The sequence below is a fragment of the Bombus flavifrons genome, chromosome 10 (genome assembly GCF_040668555.2).
Source record: "Bombus flavifrons isolate JBK064 chromosome 10, iyBomFlav1_principal, whole genome shotgun sequence".
In the NCBI taxonomy this organism is placed as follows: Eukaryota; Metazoa; Arthropoda; class Insecta; order Hymenoptera; family Apidae; genus Bombus; species Bombus flavifrons.
In genome coordinates this window covers 12,841,531-12,862,745 of record NC_138451.1, presented here as the reverse complement: position 1 = coordinate 12,862,745, position 21,215 = coordinate 12,841,531, and the positions used below count along the sequence as shown (strand labels likewise).

At 38.4% G+C, this 21,215-nt stretch overlaps 1 protein-coding gene and 1 long non-coding RNA gene across 5 annotated transcripts in view; both read left to right on the top strand.

Moving 5' to 3' along the window:
* The window catches only part of Sol1 (CUB domain-containing protein Sol1), a 549,725-nt gene that overhangs the window by 388,345 nt on the left and 140,165 nt on the right, over positions 1-21,215 (top strand). The window lies entirely within an intron of this gene.
* On the top strand, positions 940-4,485 carry LOC138184143 (uncharacterized). The gene is made up of 2 exons (XR_011174256.1): positions 940-1,207; positions 1,309-4,485. It is a non-coding gene; the product is annotated as an uncharacterized LOC138184143 (long non-coding RNA).

The window sequence follows — 21,215 nt, the reverse complement described above, 5'->3', positions numbered from 1 at the left end:
CAACAGCTTTTCAAATTTAAATGTATTTCACCGTCACATGAAGAATAGTGAATTCTTTTTGTATGGAACAAAGAATTATGCAATATTGCGATACGTGGCTAGCTTCTTTATTTTTATGCGACATGTTCATGCATCATCATTTCATATTTCACCTTTGTTCCGCCACCAGCTCTAATTTTATTATACTTTATTATGCTGTAGCCTGGATTTCCCTCGTGCCAACATTTAATCCATAAAGAGATTGCTAGAATTTCATATTCTAATTTTATGTTGTACACCGACAAGTCACTTCCATTTAGTGTTTCTCCACATGTTAGTTGGTCGATAACTCTATATTATCCTTCCTTTTTTAACATTAAAATATATTTACATATATTTCTATAAAATATTTTTGAAAATAGATAAATGTAATTGAGTAGTGAAAACATTTACGGGTAATAAAAGTGAATAATAAAACTAATGCAATTTCTTCATTTAGATAGTTTACATACTGTATTGTGAGCCATTCTTTTGAAAATTAAGATTGACTGCCAAATTTACGGGTGTAATGGTCCGCAGACCTCTTTTATGAGACAAATGCTACATCGGACAATCTAGATACTTCGTTGAGCGATATAGATGAACTTTTCCTCCTAAAGTGCCATTTCCCGACACACAGACAAAAGCTGTATACCGTGTGAAAAGAACACACAACCATAACTTAACCCCATCCATAAACCATAATTTGAATTACATTTATGAAGACTGAGTTATGACATAGAATGTATACCTACTGAAAGAAGCTGTAAATAAATAAATTAGAAATTGAATAATCCCATGTAAATCTAATCTCAATTGTTCCAGACATTTATAACTACATACGTATCTATTGGAAGTTAAACATGGAAAATGCAAAATATGTCAGCTATTAAGAAACGAATTGGTTCAAGACGTGAATAGAATTCAACGAGGAAATAAAGTCTCAAACGTGATGTAACATAGAAACACGAGACAGTGCAAGGTAAAATCCTGTGCGGTGCTAATAACTCCGTCGTAACAGCGTTCTTAACTACCCTACGCGAGGAACGAAACTTGTAAATCAAGTTGTTTAGCTCCTTTCGAAGGCGACAGACGGGACAGAGGTTGGTTCGTTCACAATAACTAATTCTTGATGGTACGCGAACGCGCGGGGCTAATTGAAGCACGCTTGAATCTACAAGAATATTAGGTGAGAGAAACAGTCGTTCCGTCTCTTTCCAAAATCCGTTTTCCGCTCACCTGGTTGGAGGATGCGCGTATAAACGTCACACAAATTGTTCCTTTATGTAGGGCCGGGTCGACACGAGCATAGAAACGAAGCGTTATCCCAGCGATTGTCCCATTCGCTCGTCGGTTCCACGCTTGTTTCTACCGCGGCCGGAGGAAAATTTGCACGAGCCCCGACGAACGTAAACAATGGATCCGGCGCCGTTGCTGAATAACCTCGTTACCGATGGAGGAGCATAAAGATCACGTCCACAGTGGCGGAGAGCGATAGGATCCTCTAGAAACTCCTCAGGCCGATGTATTTGCTTGCTCGAGTACGCCTCTGCTAATTATATTACTCTTTGAAACTGTATCCGCCAGTCTTTGGAACATTGATCTGCTATTGTGCGCCAGGCCACGGTATCTACAGGGTGACTCGGAAATGCGGGTCCAGGGGATAAATCTACCAGCACTAAAACAAGTAAAAAATGTCGTACCTACATGTTTCATACTTTACGAATTATAGAGGAGGAAGGAGAATATCTTGCTCCTTCGATTTTTCATGATCAATCATGTTACGCGTCACACTTTTGCGCCAATGTTTTGTGAACGTTATAATTCGCTTCTGCAGAACATGAAACTGTTTCGGGTTTGCTCCGAAGAAGCGAGTTGTAGCGTTCAAAAATAAAAAGACGTGACATCCATCAACCGTCGTGAAAGTTTAAACGAATGAATTTAATCACATTGGTCTGGGAATGGTTCATACGATACTTATTACTTACTTCAATGTGTAGATTCACCCGCCGATGTATGGGCATGCATTCATGAATCACCCTGTACAGTATATATACATGTATACCGAGGAATTATACTTCGTTACATTCGTTGTTGTATCGTATTTCCCTGCTGAAGACTCTTCGAATGCATCCTCCGAGAACTACCGGACGTGAAGTCCCGACTTGAAGAAGATCATCAGCTTACCAGGGAAAAAGATCTGAAGGAGTTCGAAGAAGTTTCTCCGAACGAACGGACGAGCAAACGAGCGTGCGGTTCCTCATGTGTATATATGTATATGGCCGCAGGTGTATTCATGCGGACAGAACGAACACCGAGGACCTGTGTAACTTGACGGAAAATGGTCCGACACATTCGAAATGAAAATGCAGTCGAAGGTAATTGGAAAAGTAAGTCGAGAAGCGGAACAACGAAACGACAGCGCGCCGCGCTGGACGTGGTTTTGAGACAGATACGTAAATCTTTGTGTTACAATTGATATTGATTGATCGTGTACGCTATTATGGAGTGGCTAGAATTAGAAGAATAATTTTTCCGTAACTTCGATTAACTATACACATTTTACTTAACTCGTATAATGCATTTTAATCGGTATGTAGTCCTATTTTTTTAAAATTGAATGATCACAACATCGAGCGTTTGTTCTTTCTCATTTTACAAGATGTGACGATATATAATAAGTTTAACACGCATCTATATCTTCTACCTTACACGTATTACTCTCAAAAGCTGCACTCCGTAAATATTTATAGAGATATCCCGCTTTGATCGGCGAAACATAAAGCGGGAAAGTTGCAGACACAGCGCTGTCTGGATTATTTTTCCTCCGGAGTCGTATTTTATTTCATTATTACCATAATGTTTTTCCGCCATCGATCTAACCCGATAACATTAATTAGCAATTTTATCGTTTGTCGACGAGTCGACTAGCGATTTTTAACGAATCGTCGATGCCTTCGAAGGTAACTTCGTTATACACTGGCTAGGAAAATCGTTCCCTACTTATCCCAAACAATTTCCAGGAGAAACTGCTTGAAAACCAACTCGAAACTACTCCAGGAAATCGATTCTCTCCGTGAATCTTATTATACCTTACTTTTAATTCCACTTCAATAGGAAACTTGTTGATCGTTCGCGTGACAGCGCACACAGCATTTCCAGTCAGCGTGTCCCGTGAAATGTCATCTTCGTCTCTAGAATCCTTCGAATACAGCTGCTTCGTAGAACCTACGCGAGATAGAAATTGTAATATTATCTGTCTCATTATTTCGTAACAAATAATCAGTGTCAGTTAGTATCTGAAAACAACGTAATATTCCAATTTACAATGGCTGCAAACTGTTGAATGAAGGATTTTTTAAATCAGGTACTATACGTTTGATTTTCGGAGTATGAAATTTCTAGTAGTACTAAATGATACGAAATGTGGTGTAATTAGACCTAATTAATTAATATGTAAATGCTACAATAAATACCAATATGTTTTGGAGCTTCTGTACGTACACAGCTGGACTGAAAAAGAACATGATCGCTGATCTATTAACTTAAATATTAATTTAAGTATCGGTAGAAATTGCTTGTCTTATTCAAAGTATGTTTCTTTGACACCGATACCGGGTATAAAAATATAAATGACACATAGGAAACTGATGATACACCGATAAATGAGGCTCCCAGAAGCCAAATTGATCCATGTCTATTTTTTGTAAATTTTCAATTTCATTAGCCACAAGTTTATTTAGTGTAAGGAGACGCATAAGCACCTTGAAGGTAAATTTAGGGGAACAGTATGTGAAAAGCACCTTTTCGCTTATCATCATTGTTTGCAAATTAATGAAGATGACTTGTGTCACATCGCATTTGCCTTCCATCTGTGTCGAATATCGTTTACCATGGCGGTAGGATTGATTATCGCATTTCAGTAACGTGGACAAGCTTTTATTGGATTAAAATGCAATAAAACTCAATTACACTTTCGTGGGCTGCAAATTATCGATCGAGATTTCGGACCGTGGCCTCATTTCATCCGAGTCCTGATCTATTTACAACACGTGTCACGTGACCAAAACGAAATCACATACAAATGGACAAACAAAGCGCAAAATAATGGAGTATAGGCGATGATCGTTGATGATCGCTAAACGGTAAACGATCTTTCAATTATGAATATACTGTTTTGCGTCATATTTCGATACGATTAACAAACTTTCGTTCGCAAATAAAGGGAATTCATAAAAAAGATTAATGTTCGGTGAATTAAACAATGCAATTTGCAAAAGTGCAAATTCTGAAAATAAATGATCGAATGTTTGTGTGTAAATTTTTCAAGAATACTTCAACGTTATTACTATGTAATTTATTTCGCGTCATCGTGATCTTTTCTCGGTGAAGAAAAATATGGTTTGGAAAAAATAATGTAGAATAATACGTACACTATATAATTTTTAATTAAATGGTAGAAAATCACTGTCTTAACTACGTTATCAAAATACAAACGTTACATTTTAGTAGAAGCAATTCTCTTTGCTTTTTTCTTTCATAGTCTTGTTTCCACTGAAATAGAAATATTTCAGCCAGGAAAAGATCTTCAAGTTATAGATTAAACAATTACAGTTTCAATGTTTATATTCCAATTAGGTACTAAATAGAACGATCTAAGTTAAATAATTAACTAAAAATAAAAATTCATGGAGCAACATTTTATCACACTTTTTGATGATGAGTCAGTTTTTGATGAACAGCTCTTAATTCAAACAAATTGTTTTCGTTCCGAATTCATTTATACGAAGACCATGCGTGTGTGAAATATATCGAACACTTTATTTGCACATTGTCCGTACCAATAAACTCATCTACGTGATCGACATCTTTAATCCATCAGTATTTCACGTTGCTGAAAATTTCATTTTATCGAATTGATTACAAATGTCCCGCAACATTTGAATTAACGATCGAAGGTAACATAAATTCGTTATACATAGGATTTATGCAAACGTAAAGCTTCGCATTTCACGTAGCATATGTATGTACTTCCAATCAACACAGTTTTAACAATGAATGAGGTGTTTTACATAAGTGCCCCTCTTGTTGCCACCATTTATCGCTAATAGGGAATCAAATACGGAGAATATAAGTGAATTAAAAAATGAAACAACTATTTTCGAATAGGCTGATACAAAATTATGTAATTAATAAGTACGGTCAGAATACGTTTTCGATGATCGCAATGCAATTTGACAAATAACTTTTCGATACATTAACGTTCGAATATATAAACAACATTACCTATGAAATAGCTTAATACATTACAAATATCGTAAGTAGACAAGATAGAAATTAATCTTCTCGTAGTTTTGAGAAACCAAAGTCGAAATTAATCTTCAAAGCTTTAGCATTGATTATGGAACTTTTCACCTTTGGAGGGTGTGCAGGTTATTACGAGATTCGAGTAGCGCGAGAGGCCGGCGAGGGATCCCATATTCTAAAGGAATATGGTTTATCAATTTATTAGTAAGATGCACGGACGAACCTGACGGAAATGATGGAGCCGCTGGGAATATTGAAGACGAGGAACTTGATGCGTTATCAGGGAGCTCTAGGAATAGAATCACGTGCGGAGGAACCTGATGCCTTATCAACGAGTCGCACAAGGATGAAACTTTGTGAACGAACCCGATGCAAAATCCGACTACCACTAACACGAAAATTTGCTGACGAACTTGCCATGTTGACATCGTCGGGTTCCAGTCAAGAGATTGCGGGTATTTCGATTTTTTATGAATATCACCAAAGAAATAAAATCTAAATGGGTATAATAAATTGTAGATATAATTTCGTTATCCTACGTGGATTACGGTGCATAATTGGGAGCTAGAATTTACCAAACTAGATACTCGGTGTCGATTCGTCAATGTGATTGAAATTCTATTCGGTAAGTTTCATAAACCACTAAGAGTGGAGGCAGGACTTACCCTAACTCTTACTTAGTAGTTTATGAAACTTACCGAATAGAATTTCAATCGAACCGATGAAGTCTATAAGGTTATTGAAGATTCAAAAAGGAACTTAAGGCTGCTTATAGATGCAACGTGCCTTTAATGAATATGATGCTACGAGTTCTGCCCAAGGGAGCAAGGATCAGGCTGTTTGTGTAGCTCTATAGATGGATGGAAAATCATGAAAAAATTCCAAATAACCAGATCATTAACAATCGTTGTTGAATCATACTTTTATCTTTAGTTGCTGTCTTTCTGCTCTTTTCGAGCTTCCTGCGTGAGATGAACGAAGAGTATCTACTGCTATCAAGATAACATTTATTAACGATTAACCGTTTCTTAAAAATTTATTTGGGACTTTACACATTTACTATTATATATCTCCATATATGTTAAGAAGCATAAGTAATTTCGAAGAAGCAGACTTTGTAAGCTATTCGCAACGTAACGTTTTTGAGGATATTTTATTTTAGCTATTTTATTTCACTAAAGCCGAAAATAAGGGTCATTTCTCACGGAAATGAACGGTTTTGAAAATTCTGCTTGCTGAGCATTTGGCCGACGAAGGTCTTAACTGTAGGAATCCTCGTAAAACCGTGATCATACAGAGCGATAAGCGCTAAGCGGCAAAATAAGTGGTAATGCCGTAGCCAGTGTCATCGCTTCAAATGCCAGTTTTATGATGTGAATGCCAATGTAAATAAATATTTATTTTTTAACGTGATTATAAAAAAATGTATACGAGTTATATAGGTTAGATTTATACGTCTATCATGTACGTTTTATACGCATGAAAGGCAACCTAGCCAGAGTCCTGAAGCTCTCACGGCTAGGATTGTCGCATTTAACATTGTTGAGTGGGCCATTGTTACGACTAACCTTGCTTCTCTCAGACTTTGAACAGTATGGGACGCAGCAAGATTTATCATGACAATGCCAAGTTAATGATTTCAAGTCCGGCCGAAAATGCCTCAAATTCCCGAACGAGAGAAAATACAGAATTCGCCTAGCGGCATCCGCTTGACGATATGATCCTGAACGCTTGAAAAATTTCGGCAGAGACTAGCTCGTTTGTGACCGCGACGCGGCAACGGACATCTTACGATCGTCTATTATGCAATAGTAGCCAGTATGCATTATTTAGAGTACACCTGGAGAGGCAGAAACGGTGCCGTCTCAATTTAATGGCCGTCCGACCTCCACGGCTCTCGACACCAAGTTAAAGCGGGTTCGTGAGTAGTTTCCTCGACGCTAGCCATATCTACGCCCCTAAATTAGATATCATATTCATCGCAGCGTTTGTAAGTGTCAACGTAACGTAATCTAATAGTACGCGGCCGAATTCATTATTCCGTTCGCCCGCCGCTAGAAAACGATTGCAGTGTCAGATTTGTGAGAAAGAGACAGATACTCGGAGATGAGCACGTCGGGAATGAAAAGAGACGAAAACAGGTCGAGAATTATGAGAATGAAGGCGCGAGGGGGAGCACGGCCAACGTGGTAATACCTTATTCGGGACTAGACCCTGGCTGGGAAATCTTTGTCTTTTTTCATTCTTCGACGAAAATGTTAATGTAGAGGAAATCTGGCGGCCTGCCAATGACGGCGAACAGGCCGAGCAACATTCGCGAAAGTGCACTCGCGAACTTAAACGCTCGGTAATTTCGTGACTGTTTCGCCTGGTTCGTGCGAGTACTTTTCCGTAAAAATATTGTTCACGAACATCGAATGAAAGATTCTTTGCCGAAATTCAAATTTATTCCAGCGATGATAAGAACGTAAGATGCTTCTCGTTCTGTTTCCTCGTCTCTTTTGTCGAACGTTCTCTCTCGTTCTGTTTCCTCGCGGCAATGGAAAACTCCTAGTGAAATTTCGTTCAACGAGGCCGCATAAATGGAATGGTAAATACTAGTGAATTTAATTATTTCGGGGAGACAGGCTGTTGGAGCACGTCCTGAAACACCTGGAGAAGCGAACAGTCATGGCAAAGCGTTATTAAATTTTTAATGCGACTTCGCCGGGAAAATAATGCGGCTTGCTTATTCGATTGCGTTTAGTTTTGAATAATTTAAAACCGACTGTGCGTAGAACACGCGTATTTCATGGGAAATAATACAATCGCGATATGTAGATTATTAATACCTGTTGTGGTATATCGAAGACGTCGAAATAGGTGGTTCAAATATAATATGTTTATATCGATAACCGTTCGAAGAAAGACTAGTATGTATCTAATTCTTTCGTTTTTTTTTTTTGTCAAGTTATTGTTAAAGTATAATTCTGTCGTTGATGTTGAATAACATTATTACTTGATTATTATCCGATTGTCATTGAGTGGCGTTGGATCGCAAACGTATATTCATGGCAACATTTCCAACTTTATATCGACGAGTAAAAAATTGATTTATGGCAATTGAAAGGCATTCACGTTTTAGAAAATATAAAATGTATTTCTGAACACGTATTATTACACATTACTGTCTGAAGCGAATTTAGCCACGATATCGTCCCTCTTGTATTATAATCATAAAGGTAGAAGAAGAACGTTCATCGTTATGTAACTAAAGAAACACGTCTCTCGAATCAGTGAATGTTACTGGACTGGTTCGAGGCCAATGTATTTTGTCACTTGTGGCAAATTAATTCCCTTCATACCCGAACTAAGAATCTCATTAGCCGGGAGAACACATGAATTCACAACTAATGCGGAAGATCCAAAGCGAGCCATGAAAGCAGTAATTCAAACTTATCCGACGATCAGATAACGCTCCACAGAAACACGTACCTTTCAACTCATACCGTGTAAGAACCGTTGCTACCTCGAATGGGATAGATACAAATTTACCTAGTATTCCTCCAATCTGTGACAGGGATCTAAACACGCTTTTGTGCCAAACGATGTTTGCAGACGCGTCACCGACAGATATACACCTGAATGCCCTCGTAAGAACATGTAAGGATACCTGATTCGTTCGTTATCCCAATATCTCTACAGTACGCGGTTGCAACTGAAATATTTGGCCAGTTTATTCCAGTGAAATATTAGATCGATAGATAATTGCGTCGAATACCAAGCGATATGGAATGTACGCGAGTTTCATTTATAGAAGGGAGAAAACAGAATTTTATTCGCGATGAAAACAGGTGAACGGTAGCAGGAAAGTTTTATTGTTTTCCAATTGTAGAGAAATAGAAATGGACAGGTGATTCGCGAGTGATATCAGGGATTTATTCGAGCGAACGATACACTGATTGTTGTTGTCAGCGTTCGTCGAAAACGGTTAACGCATCGATACAAATAACTAGCGACTATGTGACTGAATGCAGCCGTTTTGAAAATATTAAAAGTTCTCCTATAGTGAAAACGACATGGCCGTGTATGAAACCGGCAAACAGTGGCTGTAATCCTAAAATAATTGCTCACGGAGGTACCATAACGCGGATACTGCTAACCATACCGCCGTCCTCGTGAACTATTTCAATATTTGAAGCCAGCATCGAGTTCCATTAGGAGACTTAACGACTAAGAATTAAGAATTAAAGCATCGAGCTGTGGAAACGACGGGATACGTTCCTTTTACATACTTGTAAATTGTTAAGAACATCGAACATCGTATGTAAGTTGACATCGTGCATCGTAATCGACTGGAATATAAATGCAGCGATGTACGATTACTTTCTGTAGCCGCCATATGTATCTATAATTAATATAGCACGAGTAAGCATTAGAAAAGAAGCATAAAACTAACGATAACATTTAGCGATGTGTATATCTTGTGAGAAACATTCTTTACCTGTATACATAAGATTGGCGAAACTCCATTCTTTGTACAGAAACGGCACATAACGATACGAGCCAGCAGGCTATAAAGTTATACGAATTTATTACCGACGTAACCACCCTCCTTAAATCAGTTGAGCGAGTAGTATTCCCCACTGGCTGACAAATATTTTTCCTAGGTCCTCGATTAAACGTCACATCTCCGGGCGAAATACGATTTGGTCACGGCGAAACGTTGTTTTACCCGCGTAAATGACGCAAACGAAATCTACCGGTATTTTCTCTCCCAACATTAATCATGCATAATACTGTTCGAATAAAGTGCACAGCAAATTAACTTACTCGATTAACGCTAGGATCACCAGAGTGGTCGAAATGACCAATTTGTGATCTTCGTAATAATTTTATAGATTTGCAATATGGCATTCTTGATTTTGAATTTTTCTAATTGTGAACGATTCTTTATGAAATATACACAGACAAAGGTTTTCCTTTTGCCTTGAATTACGTACCTTCTTTTTATTTCTTCGATGCAAATCTTACATCGTAATCGTCGTTAGATTCTTTCTCGTCGAAACCCTCCTCTTACTTTCCAAGATCATCTTCTTTTAGACAAGACTACGTATTTAGTCTTAAAATTAACAAAAAAGTAAGAATCTCCAGCAAATCTACCCTTCCTAGCTCTTCCTTGTGAGAAAGTAGGAACAGTATCGCTGTGAGTTAGCGTTTTCCAGATCCGTTGGAGAAACTCAAAGCGAAGCGTAGTTAGGTTATTAGAGCTGGTTTGGAAACTGACACGGAGTCTATAGAAGCAACAATGGGTTTGGTCGTCGACGACAGCAATCCGTGGCTACCGGACAGGCTGCAGTGTGTAAATACATTGAAGCGTCGAAGTATTGCTAACAGCTAGCAGCAACGAGGTGGCTCGACTTTGTTGCCAATATAACGATCCTATCAGTGCGGCGCGCCACTTCTATTGGGCTGACGCGACGCACGCTAGACCGCGTTCTCCTCCTAGAATTATCGAGCCACGGCCAAGTGTAAGTACACATTCGATTGCGCTACCATAATCGGCAATCACGACTCACGACACGCATGCCTTATAGCTGTGCAGAACGCAGCAACCAACGATAGTCGATGCTCCTACTGCTCCGATTAATCGAAGAATTGCACGTTCTGTTGTATTTGTCGCGTAAGAGACGAAGATTACACGTTGCCTTTGGCATAAAAATAACAAATAACGTTCAAAGACAACGTTCGACAAAAGAATGGCTGAAACATTCTCAGCAATGAATTTAGTACATCGATTATTACGTATATCGTGATAAAAAATTCATTTGATGGAATGGAACATTATAAAATACGAATAGTTCGTACATAGCATAATAACGTTGAGATTGTGATCGCGAAGTGACACTGATGGTTTGTCGTAACGTTAAACCATCCTTTAAGACTATACCTAAGCTTTCGAACCACTTTCTGAAGACATAAAGTAGGTCATTCTTGGCCTGTTGCATTAAAAGCCATTCTGCCTGACAAGGATTTCAGCGTCGCAGCTGAAGCTATTCTTAAAATGTGAAACGACAACGGTGTGGAAGGTAATCCGATCGAGAAATTTAAAACAGTTAACGATTTTCAACGTTACACAAGTTAATTAACGTCGTATACTGCCTACGATCTTGTCCATTCTATGAAACAAAATCGAAAGAAAGAGATCCCTTTGTTAGTCAGTAGTTAATTTGATATTTAAGCGATAAATAATAATATAAATATTAAAAGAACCACTTATTAATTGGAGGATTATACATCTTTTAACATATGATTCTCTAAAGATTTCTTCCGAGTGCCTATCACCCTAACACATCGGTCGAGGTTGCAACTCGATGGTTTAATTTACGACTTTACTCTATCTTGACTCGTGATATAAATTCATTTGCGCCAGACAGGACTCACCGATGAAATCGAATCTGATTACGTTCGACAAAATTCAATTATTAAATCAGACCTAATTATGCACCAACGAATTCGTAATTTTGCCTCTGCATTCTGATCAGTCTTTTGTAAAATTTTGACAATTTCAACGGCGCAGCATGCGATGAAGATCATTCGACTGTTCATTGGAAATTAATTTTTGTTATGAACACGAAATATGGAACATTCTCGTTACTACGCGAATGAAAAGAGAAATAATTGTGCAATACGAAAAGAATTTAATTTTCGTAGAACAAGAACTTTATTCCTCGGTTATAGAAATATTTAATATCCCTCGCTGCTCTCTGCTCTACGTATATTAAGCTTAAAATAATCATATCTACTGTGCTCATTTTTTCTCGGACATTCCACACTTTTCTATCGTTTGTGTTCAATTCGACGATAGATCAAACCGCTTATATTAAATTCAAAACAAAATTCTATTGCTCTCGATAGCCGATCTTTTTTTCGGTTAAATTCAGTAAATTCCAGCATGAAAGCAAACACGATTCTCAACAAGTTTGACAAACGTCATGGTTTGCTGACAAGCCTCATGAATTTTTGCTTGTTCGTATTTCCAACATTTCTGTTCGGGAATCCGACAGTGGCATAGAATGTCAGGTATTTGGAGGAAACCTATTCTGAATAGCTTCAAATCAAATTCACGTTCGTGCTGAAATCTATGCGGGTAGATTTTCATTACCTCTATCATGCGTTCGTTGATAGAATTCGATCGTTAAATCAGATCGAACCGAGAGATGCAATTTTGACGAAAGTTCATGCGGACCGATCAAACGAGTTTTGTCGAGGATCATCGTGAATTTCTATCGCTGCGCGACTTTCTATATTTTTGCACGGGAGAGCCATTACAAAGTGACCGATGCTTCGCCAAATTGCATTTCAAACCGTCACAAATCAAATTCGCGTCCACTGCGGTTTCTCAATTTGCGAATTAGCTATGAAAATTTAGTTATTAAATAGATTTCAGTCCATGACATTCAGAAGTTATGACAATTATTCGCATGTTAGATCAGTTTTCATTCGTCATGTGAACGTTTTACGGTCTCGAGAGATTATCTTGCGAATGAAACTCGTATCTGTGCGATGTTTAACGATTATTATTGGAGTAGATACGTTTTAATCAAATTGTCGATTAATTTATATGTGTTTGATTATTGATTGCTAAACTGTGAATTTTTATGCATTTATTGGAAATTTTGAAATACTATGATGCGCAGGATACACAAAAGCAGATAAAATATTCAAAGTACAATATCCATTGTAATATTTAGTAGATAAAACATATATTAGTTGAAGTTCTACTTTTTCTCACCATTATCCGTAACGTACGAATTTATCTATAACAAATTCTGCGTCTTTCGTTTATCTTTCTGATAAAAAATCTATCATTTATATATGTCGGGTTATCGTTAGACTTAGGGCCGTGTATCGTATCTTCATTAGGACAAGCCATCGTTGTTCTTCAATGAAGATTATATTTATAATTATATGTACAAATGTTGATTTAACAGAGTTTGACAATTAAACGCGGTGATTAGACACTCTAGATGTTAAAGACAATGTTCTTAGGTTCAACAACGAATCCACGGTCAACGGGGAAGACTCCTTGTACAGTAGAATATATTTTGAGACACAAAGTGACGTTAGCTGTGACGCTCGGTATCTTTCGGATTGACAAGACGATGTGAGTAAACTCTCTAAGGTGATCACAAGAATAAAAGACTGATACGATCACATTTGTCAATTGCATATTGACCGGGAATATCACCAAAATTCCAGGCGCTGTTATTAGGCATGTTAGAGCCGTCGTTGCTCCTGCCCGGGACTTGTTTGTTAATACAGCGTGTGTTCCTCGATATTGGTACTTCTTCTGTTAGGTAAAAACGTCCATCCCGCGACCGTGGCTACGTTCGGCGACCAGTTGTGTCACCTCGAGTCCAAGCCCACTGTCACAAATCTCGGGCAAACACAATCAGATCGTATCTCGACAACTACTTCTAAGTTCCATTATTTTGGTACAGCTATAATAAATAGTGTAGACCAAAGTATTGGGAATCCTCCGAAAATTCCAAAAGAAAGGCCCGTTGTCCCTTCATCTCCGACATATGTGATTAATCTACAAGCGTAACTTTTCACAATACGTTCCTATCTGCCGCTATTACTCGCGAACTTTCCCTATAGCTTTCAATATGTTTTCCCAAAAACTGCTCGTATGAATCCATACTGTCTTGTTATTATCGACCTAACGTTGCATATAACGGTGGATGACATAGACCGTGCAATTTTCGCGAAACAGAGGAACGCATCCGTGAATTCAGGATGCGTACATGTAACGTACATGTACGTGTAACGTAAACGCGATGTAACGCGATGTACACGTCAGGAGCACGCGAATAATAGCTCAGCCGTGGAGGCGGAAGTATTTTCACGCGAAATCGGATTGATTGACAAAACACGGCGGCGGCGGCAGGCCACCGGAAAATTCTATTCATAATAATTATTCGATACGACAATGTCGTCGAGTTGTGCCTTTTGATGACCGTGTATGATTGGACCAGACCGATTACGATCTCCGCCGGCCATTTGTGTATACCGCAACGGCTATTATTGTTCGTATGCAATTTCCCAGCTTTGTGCATTTTTAACGTCAACCGATACGACTATTCTTGATTATAGGCCGCGCGTAATTGTACAGTGGAGAACAAAAATAAGTGGAGAATTAATAGAAGTACGTTTCAATGAAGTTTAATCGAAATAGTATTAATGTTATATAATTGACTTATATATATATCGATATTATGACACTCGATCGTATTTAGTACAGTTTGAATAGTTTCCTCCGATTTTATTTCCTAGTTATTTTATTGTAAATCTGTATTTAATTTAATCGCATTGTGTGCTTTGTATGGTATAAGCGTAATCGGTAAGTGTTACCCTTCTATGATATATAGATCATTTAGTAAATAATTGAAATCGAGATTTACATTTTTGTGCAAACGAGCCATATTCGAGAAAACTTGAACGATATCTATTTCCACTTACTTTTGTCTGCAACTGTATATTGTCACGGTTTTTGACAGAAATACGAGGACCGCGCGCAACGATGTCACATCTACACGTACTTACGATCAGGTCGCTAGCCGTCCCTGTAGTTACTCGTCGATTTTAATTAAAATCATTTTGGTGTATTTAATGCATGCGCGAGTTCGCACACGTTAATTGAATTAATTATCCTCCCGAACTTCAATCGCTGCTGATGGTGGTAAAAACCAGTCACGTAAAAAAAAAAAAAGGATCGTCCTCGATCTCCCTTGCTCTCGATCTTTCTCTTCGTTTTCCCATTTTTTCCTCGAATTTTTCGTCCCTTTCCACAAAATGCGCAGCCATCGCTCTTTCTGACTTTCACTCTCTCTCTTCATCTGTATTCACCGACCGTTATTTGTCAATTTATAAATCATTTTATTCACGGCCGGCTCGGTAAACGACGGCAACAGCCATTTCGGGTCGATGCATTTCGACGTGTTTATGCAACCCTTGGATCCCCGCGTTCGAATAACGGCAAACCTAGTTAGGCTGTAATTTTACAATGGCGACATGCACGAAAAATCACGATAACGAGGTGCGTTTTCGGCGCCACGAACTGCCAGCATTTATAAGTAAAAAATGTTCGTACAGGTCGGCCGATCCAGCTGGAAATCGATTACGTCGATAACGAGCGCTGCGTTGCTTGCCAGCCTGTCGAGCATTATAGTTCCGCCTTCCTTCCAGCCCCGATTTTGCATAACTCGCACGGGATACGTCGGGTTATGTCAACGAACCGTGTTATTTCTTTTCTTAGCGTTAACAAATTCAGGAAAATATCCTGTTACTTGTAAGGAGCGATGCAATCAGTTCGTTAGTAGTTTCTTTACTAAGCGAACGAGTTTCGTACTTTTATCAAGCTACGATCATTCCCTGCTATATTTTACGAGTACATCCAACGAAATTGAACCTAAGTAGAAATTTGTTTCGTCGGCTAAATATTACGATCAACGCTACTTTGGTTATCTCGTATACTTCTCTACATTCTGTGCATTATGTACAACTTTGCGTCGTAATCCGCGGTCTACTCGTTATAACGGCAATAAAATATCGATATTAATTAATTTAATAACGCGTTAAAAATGGACGTGAAAGTTTTCTATGGTAAACGAACACTTTGACGAGCTGGTGTATATCCAGTCGATCCGATCGGAAGTCGTCTGTCGCGCGAATTAGTCGTGCAATCGATATTCAGGATGGAGCGTAGTGATTTGGCGAATGCAAAGGCAGGTAATGAAATCTGACGTTTAACGGGCGTAACAGCTTGTAAGCGAGCAAAGAATAATAACAATTGCTAGCCGAGCCATTTGTGATTTATGGCGGTCATTAAGTTTGCTGGTATTATCTGGCGGCGGTGCGAAGGGTGCAGCAGCACGAATCGGCTATTTGCGAGGTGCTTGAGATAAATACGACGATAACGCGGCCGAAAGAAAAGCAAGCCAAAGTGGATATTAGATGCCAGAAGTCTGTATTAATAATTAATGCATCGTAACGACCGTGTCTTGCGAGTGAAGAGGACCCAGACTCTCTTCGTAGGGACAACGCTGCTCGCATAAAGAAGAAGGAAGAAAAAGACGGGGAAAGCGACAGGGAGAAGAAAGAGAAGAAGCGGTTGAAAGAAGAAGAAAGTATGAAAAAGAGGAAGAAGAAAGAAGGAAGGCAAAGAAAGGGGAAGCTTGAACAAACAAAGCGCGCAGACCGTGCAGCTACTTATCTCGACGCAGCTCTGCAGAAACAAGAAAGACCGACTCGACAGCTCGGCAATGACCCAGCTTTATGAATGCACGAGCAAAAGTGCGCTCTATACCGCGCTCCTCCGCCACTGCCACCGAATTTCTCGCATCTTCCGGCTCTCGTTGCGACAGACTTGGCTACTTTCCATTCCCTCGAATATCCGTTTTCTTTGTCACAGATGTTCCTAATTTTCGTACGTCCACTACGCTGAAATAAGACGACCGGTGTGAAGGAGATACCGAATTTCTATCCGCGAACGCGGCGACTCTGACCTATCGCAACGTTCTCATTTGCCATTAACGCGTTCAACCAGACAGGATTTATAAAATCGGAACATAGACAAAAATGTTGTTCGCTCGACGTCTGGAATGTGGAACGTGCGTCAAGTTGCTGAAAAAATATTAAAAAAGGAATGCTAGCGATGTAGTTATATAGGGCTCCTTTCTTCCATAATGCGCTAAGATATATCTTACTTTGGCACAGATTTCTATGACCTTAAGCGCACGCGGTAGTGAATTAATAACCCAGCAATGATCCGACGAAAGTGATTTTAAAAATATATGTATATACCGAGGACCTGATGAGATATAAATATCTGCTATATCCATAACTGCATATTAAATGATATAAAAAGATAATACGTTAAACAGGTTTATTTATCTTACAATTACATACTTTAAATTCTGTATCAAATTTACGTTCTACATTTGGATGCGCGAAAAATATATGTATCCTTCGCAGAATCCTAAAGACATGTTTGAATGTAGAGCGGTAAGAAACTGTACGGTCGGAATATCGTTGCCGATATTCAACGACGTATTACAACTCTACTATCCTCGTTCTAGGAACCATATCTGAATATCGCATCGTATCGATATACGGTAGATTTGAAAAAAATCTAAGCCATCGTGCACACGTTTCAGTTAACCAGATCGAATCTAAAATATAGACTGAATGTCGTGCAAAGGCTTTTTGCCTTTATCATACGAAACCACTTATCCCTGTTCTTGAAAATACCATAAACAACTTTTATTTCAATAACGAAACGAGATGTAGTACGTTCTTCGAACATCGTGGATAGGTTTTGATTCGTAAAATATCGAGTAAAATAACGAAAAGTATATCGTATAATAAGATAACAGTAACAATAACCACTCTGGCTTTTCTCGCTCGAAGCTTTTTTTATTCCTAATTCTCTGCAAAAGAAAAAATCTCTTTCTTCGCCCTCTATTCTCAACTCTTGACTCTAGCTAGCTCTTCGCTAACCCCCGCGCCTATTCTGCAGAAGCATTTAAGCTTGCACACGCGTATTTTTTCTTCTTTGTTTCTCCATCTCTTTCAGCCATTTCTAAAAGATTTCGGGCATATCCACTTAAAACTTTAGATAGCCGCGCGCACCGTTTCACGCGAAAATTTTAAGCGCTAAACACTCTTCTTTCACGCCCTCGCTCCAAACGATCTCCACTCGCGCGACATAATCCTATTCATTGTAATATTAATACTATATTATATAATATTATTAATATTATACGATAATGTCATATTATGTATTAAAATGAAGAAAAAATATCGACTTGTGGGAAGTGTTACAATTTATCGAACGTTAATTCTCGGAACTATTTCATTGTCTGCGCGTAGTTTGACCTGTAGATCAGTAGCAGATCGGTGGAAGCGAATGCAAGCGAAAATGAAAGTAAAACAAGATGGATAATACGGCTGTGTCACAGTGACACAAAAGTGTGATAGATCTGCAATCCTGGAAAATATCAACTGTAACAGAGCCTTGACTGAGATTCAAAGAGGCAAACAATCCATCTGCTGCGTTGCGACATACATATCTGTTAATTTTGCCTCTGAGTCGCTGTTCGAGTTGCTGCACGAAGCTGAGTGGCAGATGAGAGCTACTTTTCCAGTGCAAAAGGTTAAAGGGACACTCCAAGGAATGATGAGTAACATTTACGTTCTTGAACCTTTGAGGTCAAATGAGGCTCATCTTTTAGAGGAGCTCACTGATTCAGCCCTGGAATGTTAGTTATTTAATAAAATCAACGGAACGTAAAATATAAAAATCTGAATACGCTTAGCATGGAATATTGAAATATTTTCTCATATATAGCGTTTTATCCGAACGCATATTTCAAATATTATAAAATATTTAGAAATACGTATAATATTCTCACGGTAATTCCGTTGATTTGTCTCTTTTTCTGCTTTTTTTTTTTTTTTAATCCTACTTTGGAAATTTTACATAATTCTTTATGTCACTAAGGCATTCTAGACATTAAACCAAGTTAAGTGGCAAAAACTTACAATCGGGTCGATCAATGTTCGTAAGAGATGCGTAAGAAATAATCAAATTTCTCTTTCATGTATCATAATTTGGAGTAAATATTTTGATCTGTTAATGTCACGATCGTGTCGCCATCGACCACACAGACACGGCAATAATCTTTCTTTTAGATATTTCCCAAATATGCATGGCATTATTCCAAGTGATGGAAATTAATCGGGATTTATGTATGTAAGATAGTCTCAGAGAATGTTCAGCTGCTTTAAATTCCTATCTAGAAGTCTACTACGAATTCTTGCAGCGTACTTGGTAAATTATGGTTATTTTTTTCGGGATAGAGGAACGTCCAATACCACTGACAGAGAGGAAGGGAACGTGTCGTTGTTCGTGAGATTACTCACGTTTTCGTAACTTCCACGTAGCCTTTAGCATCGAACCGTTCGATCACTTGGCCCAACGGTAAGCCCTATCGATAATGCAAACGGTTTCCATAGAGCGTCCTGGGAAATCGGCTTAACGAATGTGGCTAAAAGTTCGTTTTCAAAGGTAATCATAATGTATCCGGTCGTATGTTAAGAATACATTGTCTCCTATGCCCTGGAGGGCTGTGTCGCTATAACAGCGATGTAAAAAAGAGCTACGGAACAGAAAGAACTTTATTCCGTTATTAAATAATTTATTTTATTTTAAGATACTCCGGTGATTTCCTCGTAAAATTAAATTAAAATTCTCGATCGTTGAAATGCTAAAACAGAACGAAGCGAATTTAGAATTACTGGTTTACCGATAGCAAAGTCAAATACAAAAAGGATGACTTTGGAATTATTATCAATCCTGCTGCGTTTCCCCGATCTTTTCCGACCCAATTATATTTCTCAATCTTCGTTAAATTCCTATATTTATTAAATTGCATAATGTTAATTACGTTTGACGATCACTTCCGTCGGAAATAACTTGTATTAGGTTGTCCGGAAAGTGTCTTTCTTTCGCAAACGTGTTTTTTTACACCAGTGCACGTCATACAAACGTGAAACCAAGTTTGTGAAATATCGCGGTGTTTGTCTTAACAGAACAAAATGGATCGTACGTAATTCGACAAAATAATATAAAACGAAAAACGTTGTGCGTCTATTATTTCCTCATAAAAGGAAAGAAATTTTTCGGACAACCTAATATTTATGATTGCGAATGAAATCAAGTTTAATTCGATACGCTATGAATTTCAATAATTTTTGTAATAAAAATCTCTTACCGTATGAATAACGATCATCCGATATACCGACGTAATGTACGATATATCTCGTATTTTGTTGTTAGTTAAAAACATGGAACGTCTTTTTATTTGCTAAATCGAGATTAGTAGTTCAGATATAAAAATTCGAGGTTCGCAGTAGGCACGCATTGCTTCCTGCAAAAGTTAACTCCAGAAATTGTTCAAAGAATTCGCTAGGACGAGGAAACCCTTTGTCTTCGCTCATCTAACGTAGTATAAAAGAAAGGTTCGATAAGAAGGGGATGGAATTTCCTTCGTTGTATATTACGTTACATCGCAGCAAGATGGATTTCACAGTTAAATACCATCGTTATTCCCCGCTAGCCGAGCTAACTATTATCAACGAAAACTATTATCAGCGAAAATACATTTATAGCCCGGGTTAATGTATTTTTAATTGCGTGTTATATTCTTTCGCGAAGAAGATGAATTTCACCGTTAACTACTCCCGTCATTTTTTCTATACGCGAACGCCATCAAATAGAACGTCTATTCTAAAAGTCATATTCTTGGTTACACATTTATAATACCATAAAGAAAAAGACAAATGTGTAGTCGCTGCAACCGACGCTGTACGTCGTTTCTTCCGAGCTATTCACCGACGGGATTAATAATTGTCGCGACTTTTAACTGCACAATAATGAAGTCCGCGCAACGATCGTCGAAATGTTAACCGAGTTTCGGACGTGCAAATAAAGAGAATTATTACCGTCGGTCGGGACTTTGCGTCTCAATTAATACCGCGCGATTTCTATGGAATCCACGGGGGGAATAAAAATGTCGTGACTCGCGTTGCACGCACACGGGTGGTCAACAATATCGGATAGTAAAATCCTTGGGAAATGAAAAATTTTGCTCGAGGGCGGACCGCACATGCACACGTACCGCGCGATCTGTTATGTAGCGAATATAACGAGTTCTGTCGATAGTTTTGTCGATGTTAAATTGTACACGAAAATAGGGTGAACGCGGAAAGAAAATATCTGCCGTCAGCGTAGGCGTTTTTCCGTTGTAATTTTTACAGCAATTGTCAAAGGAAAATTGTTTTTG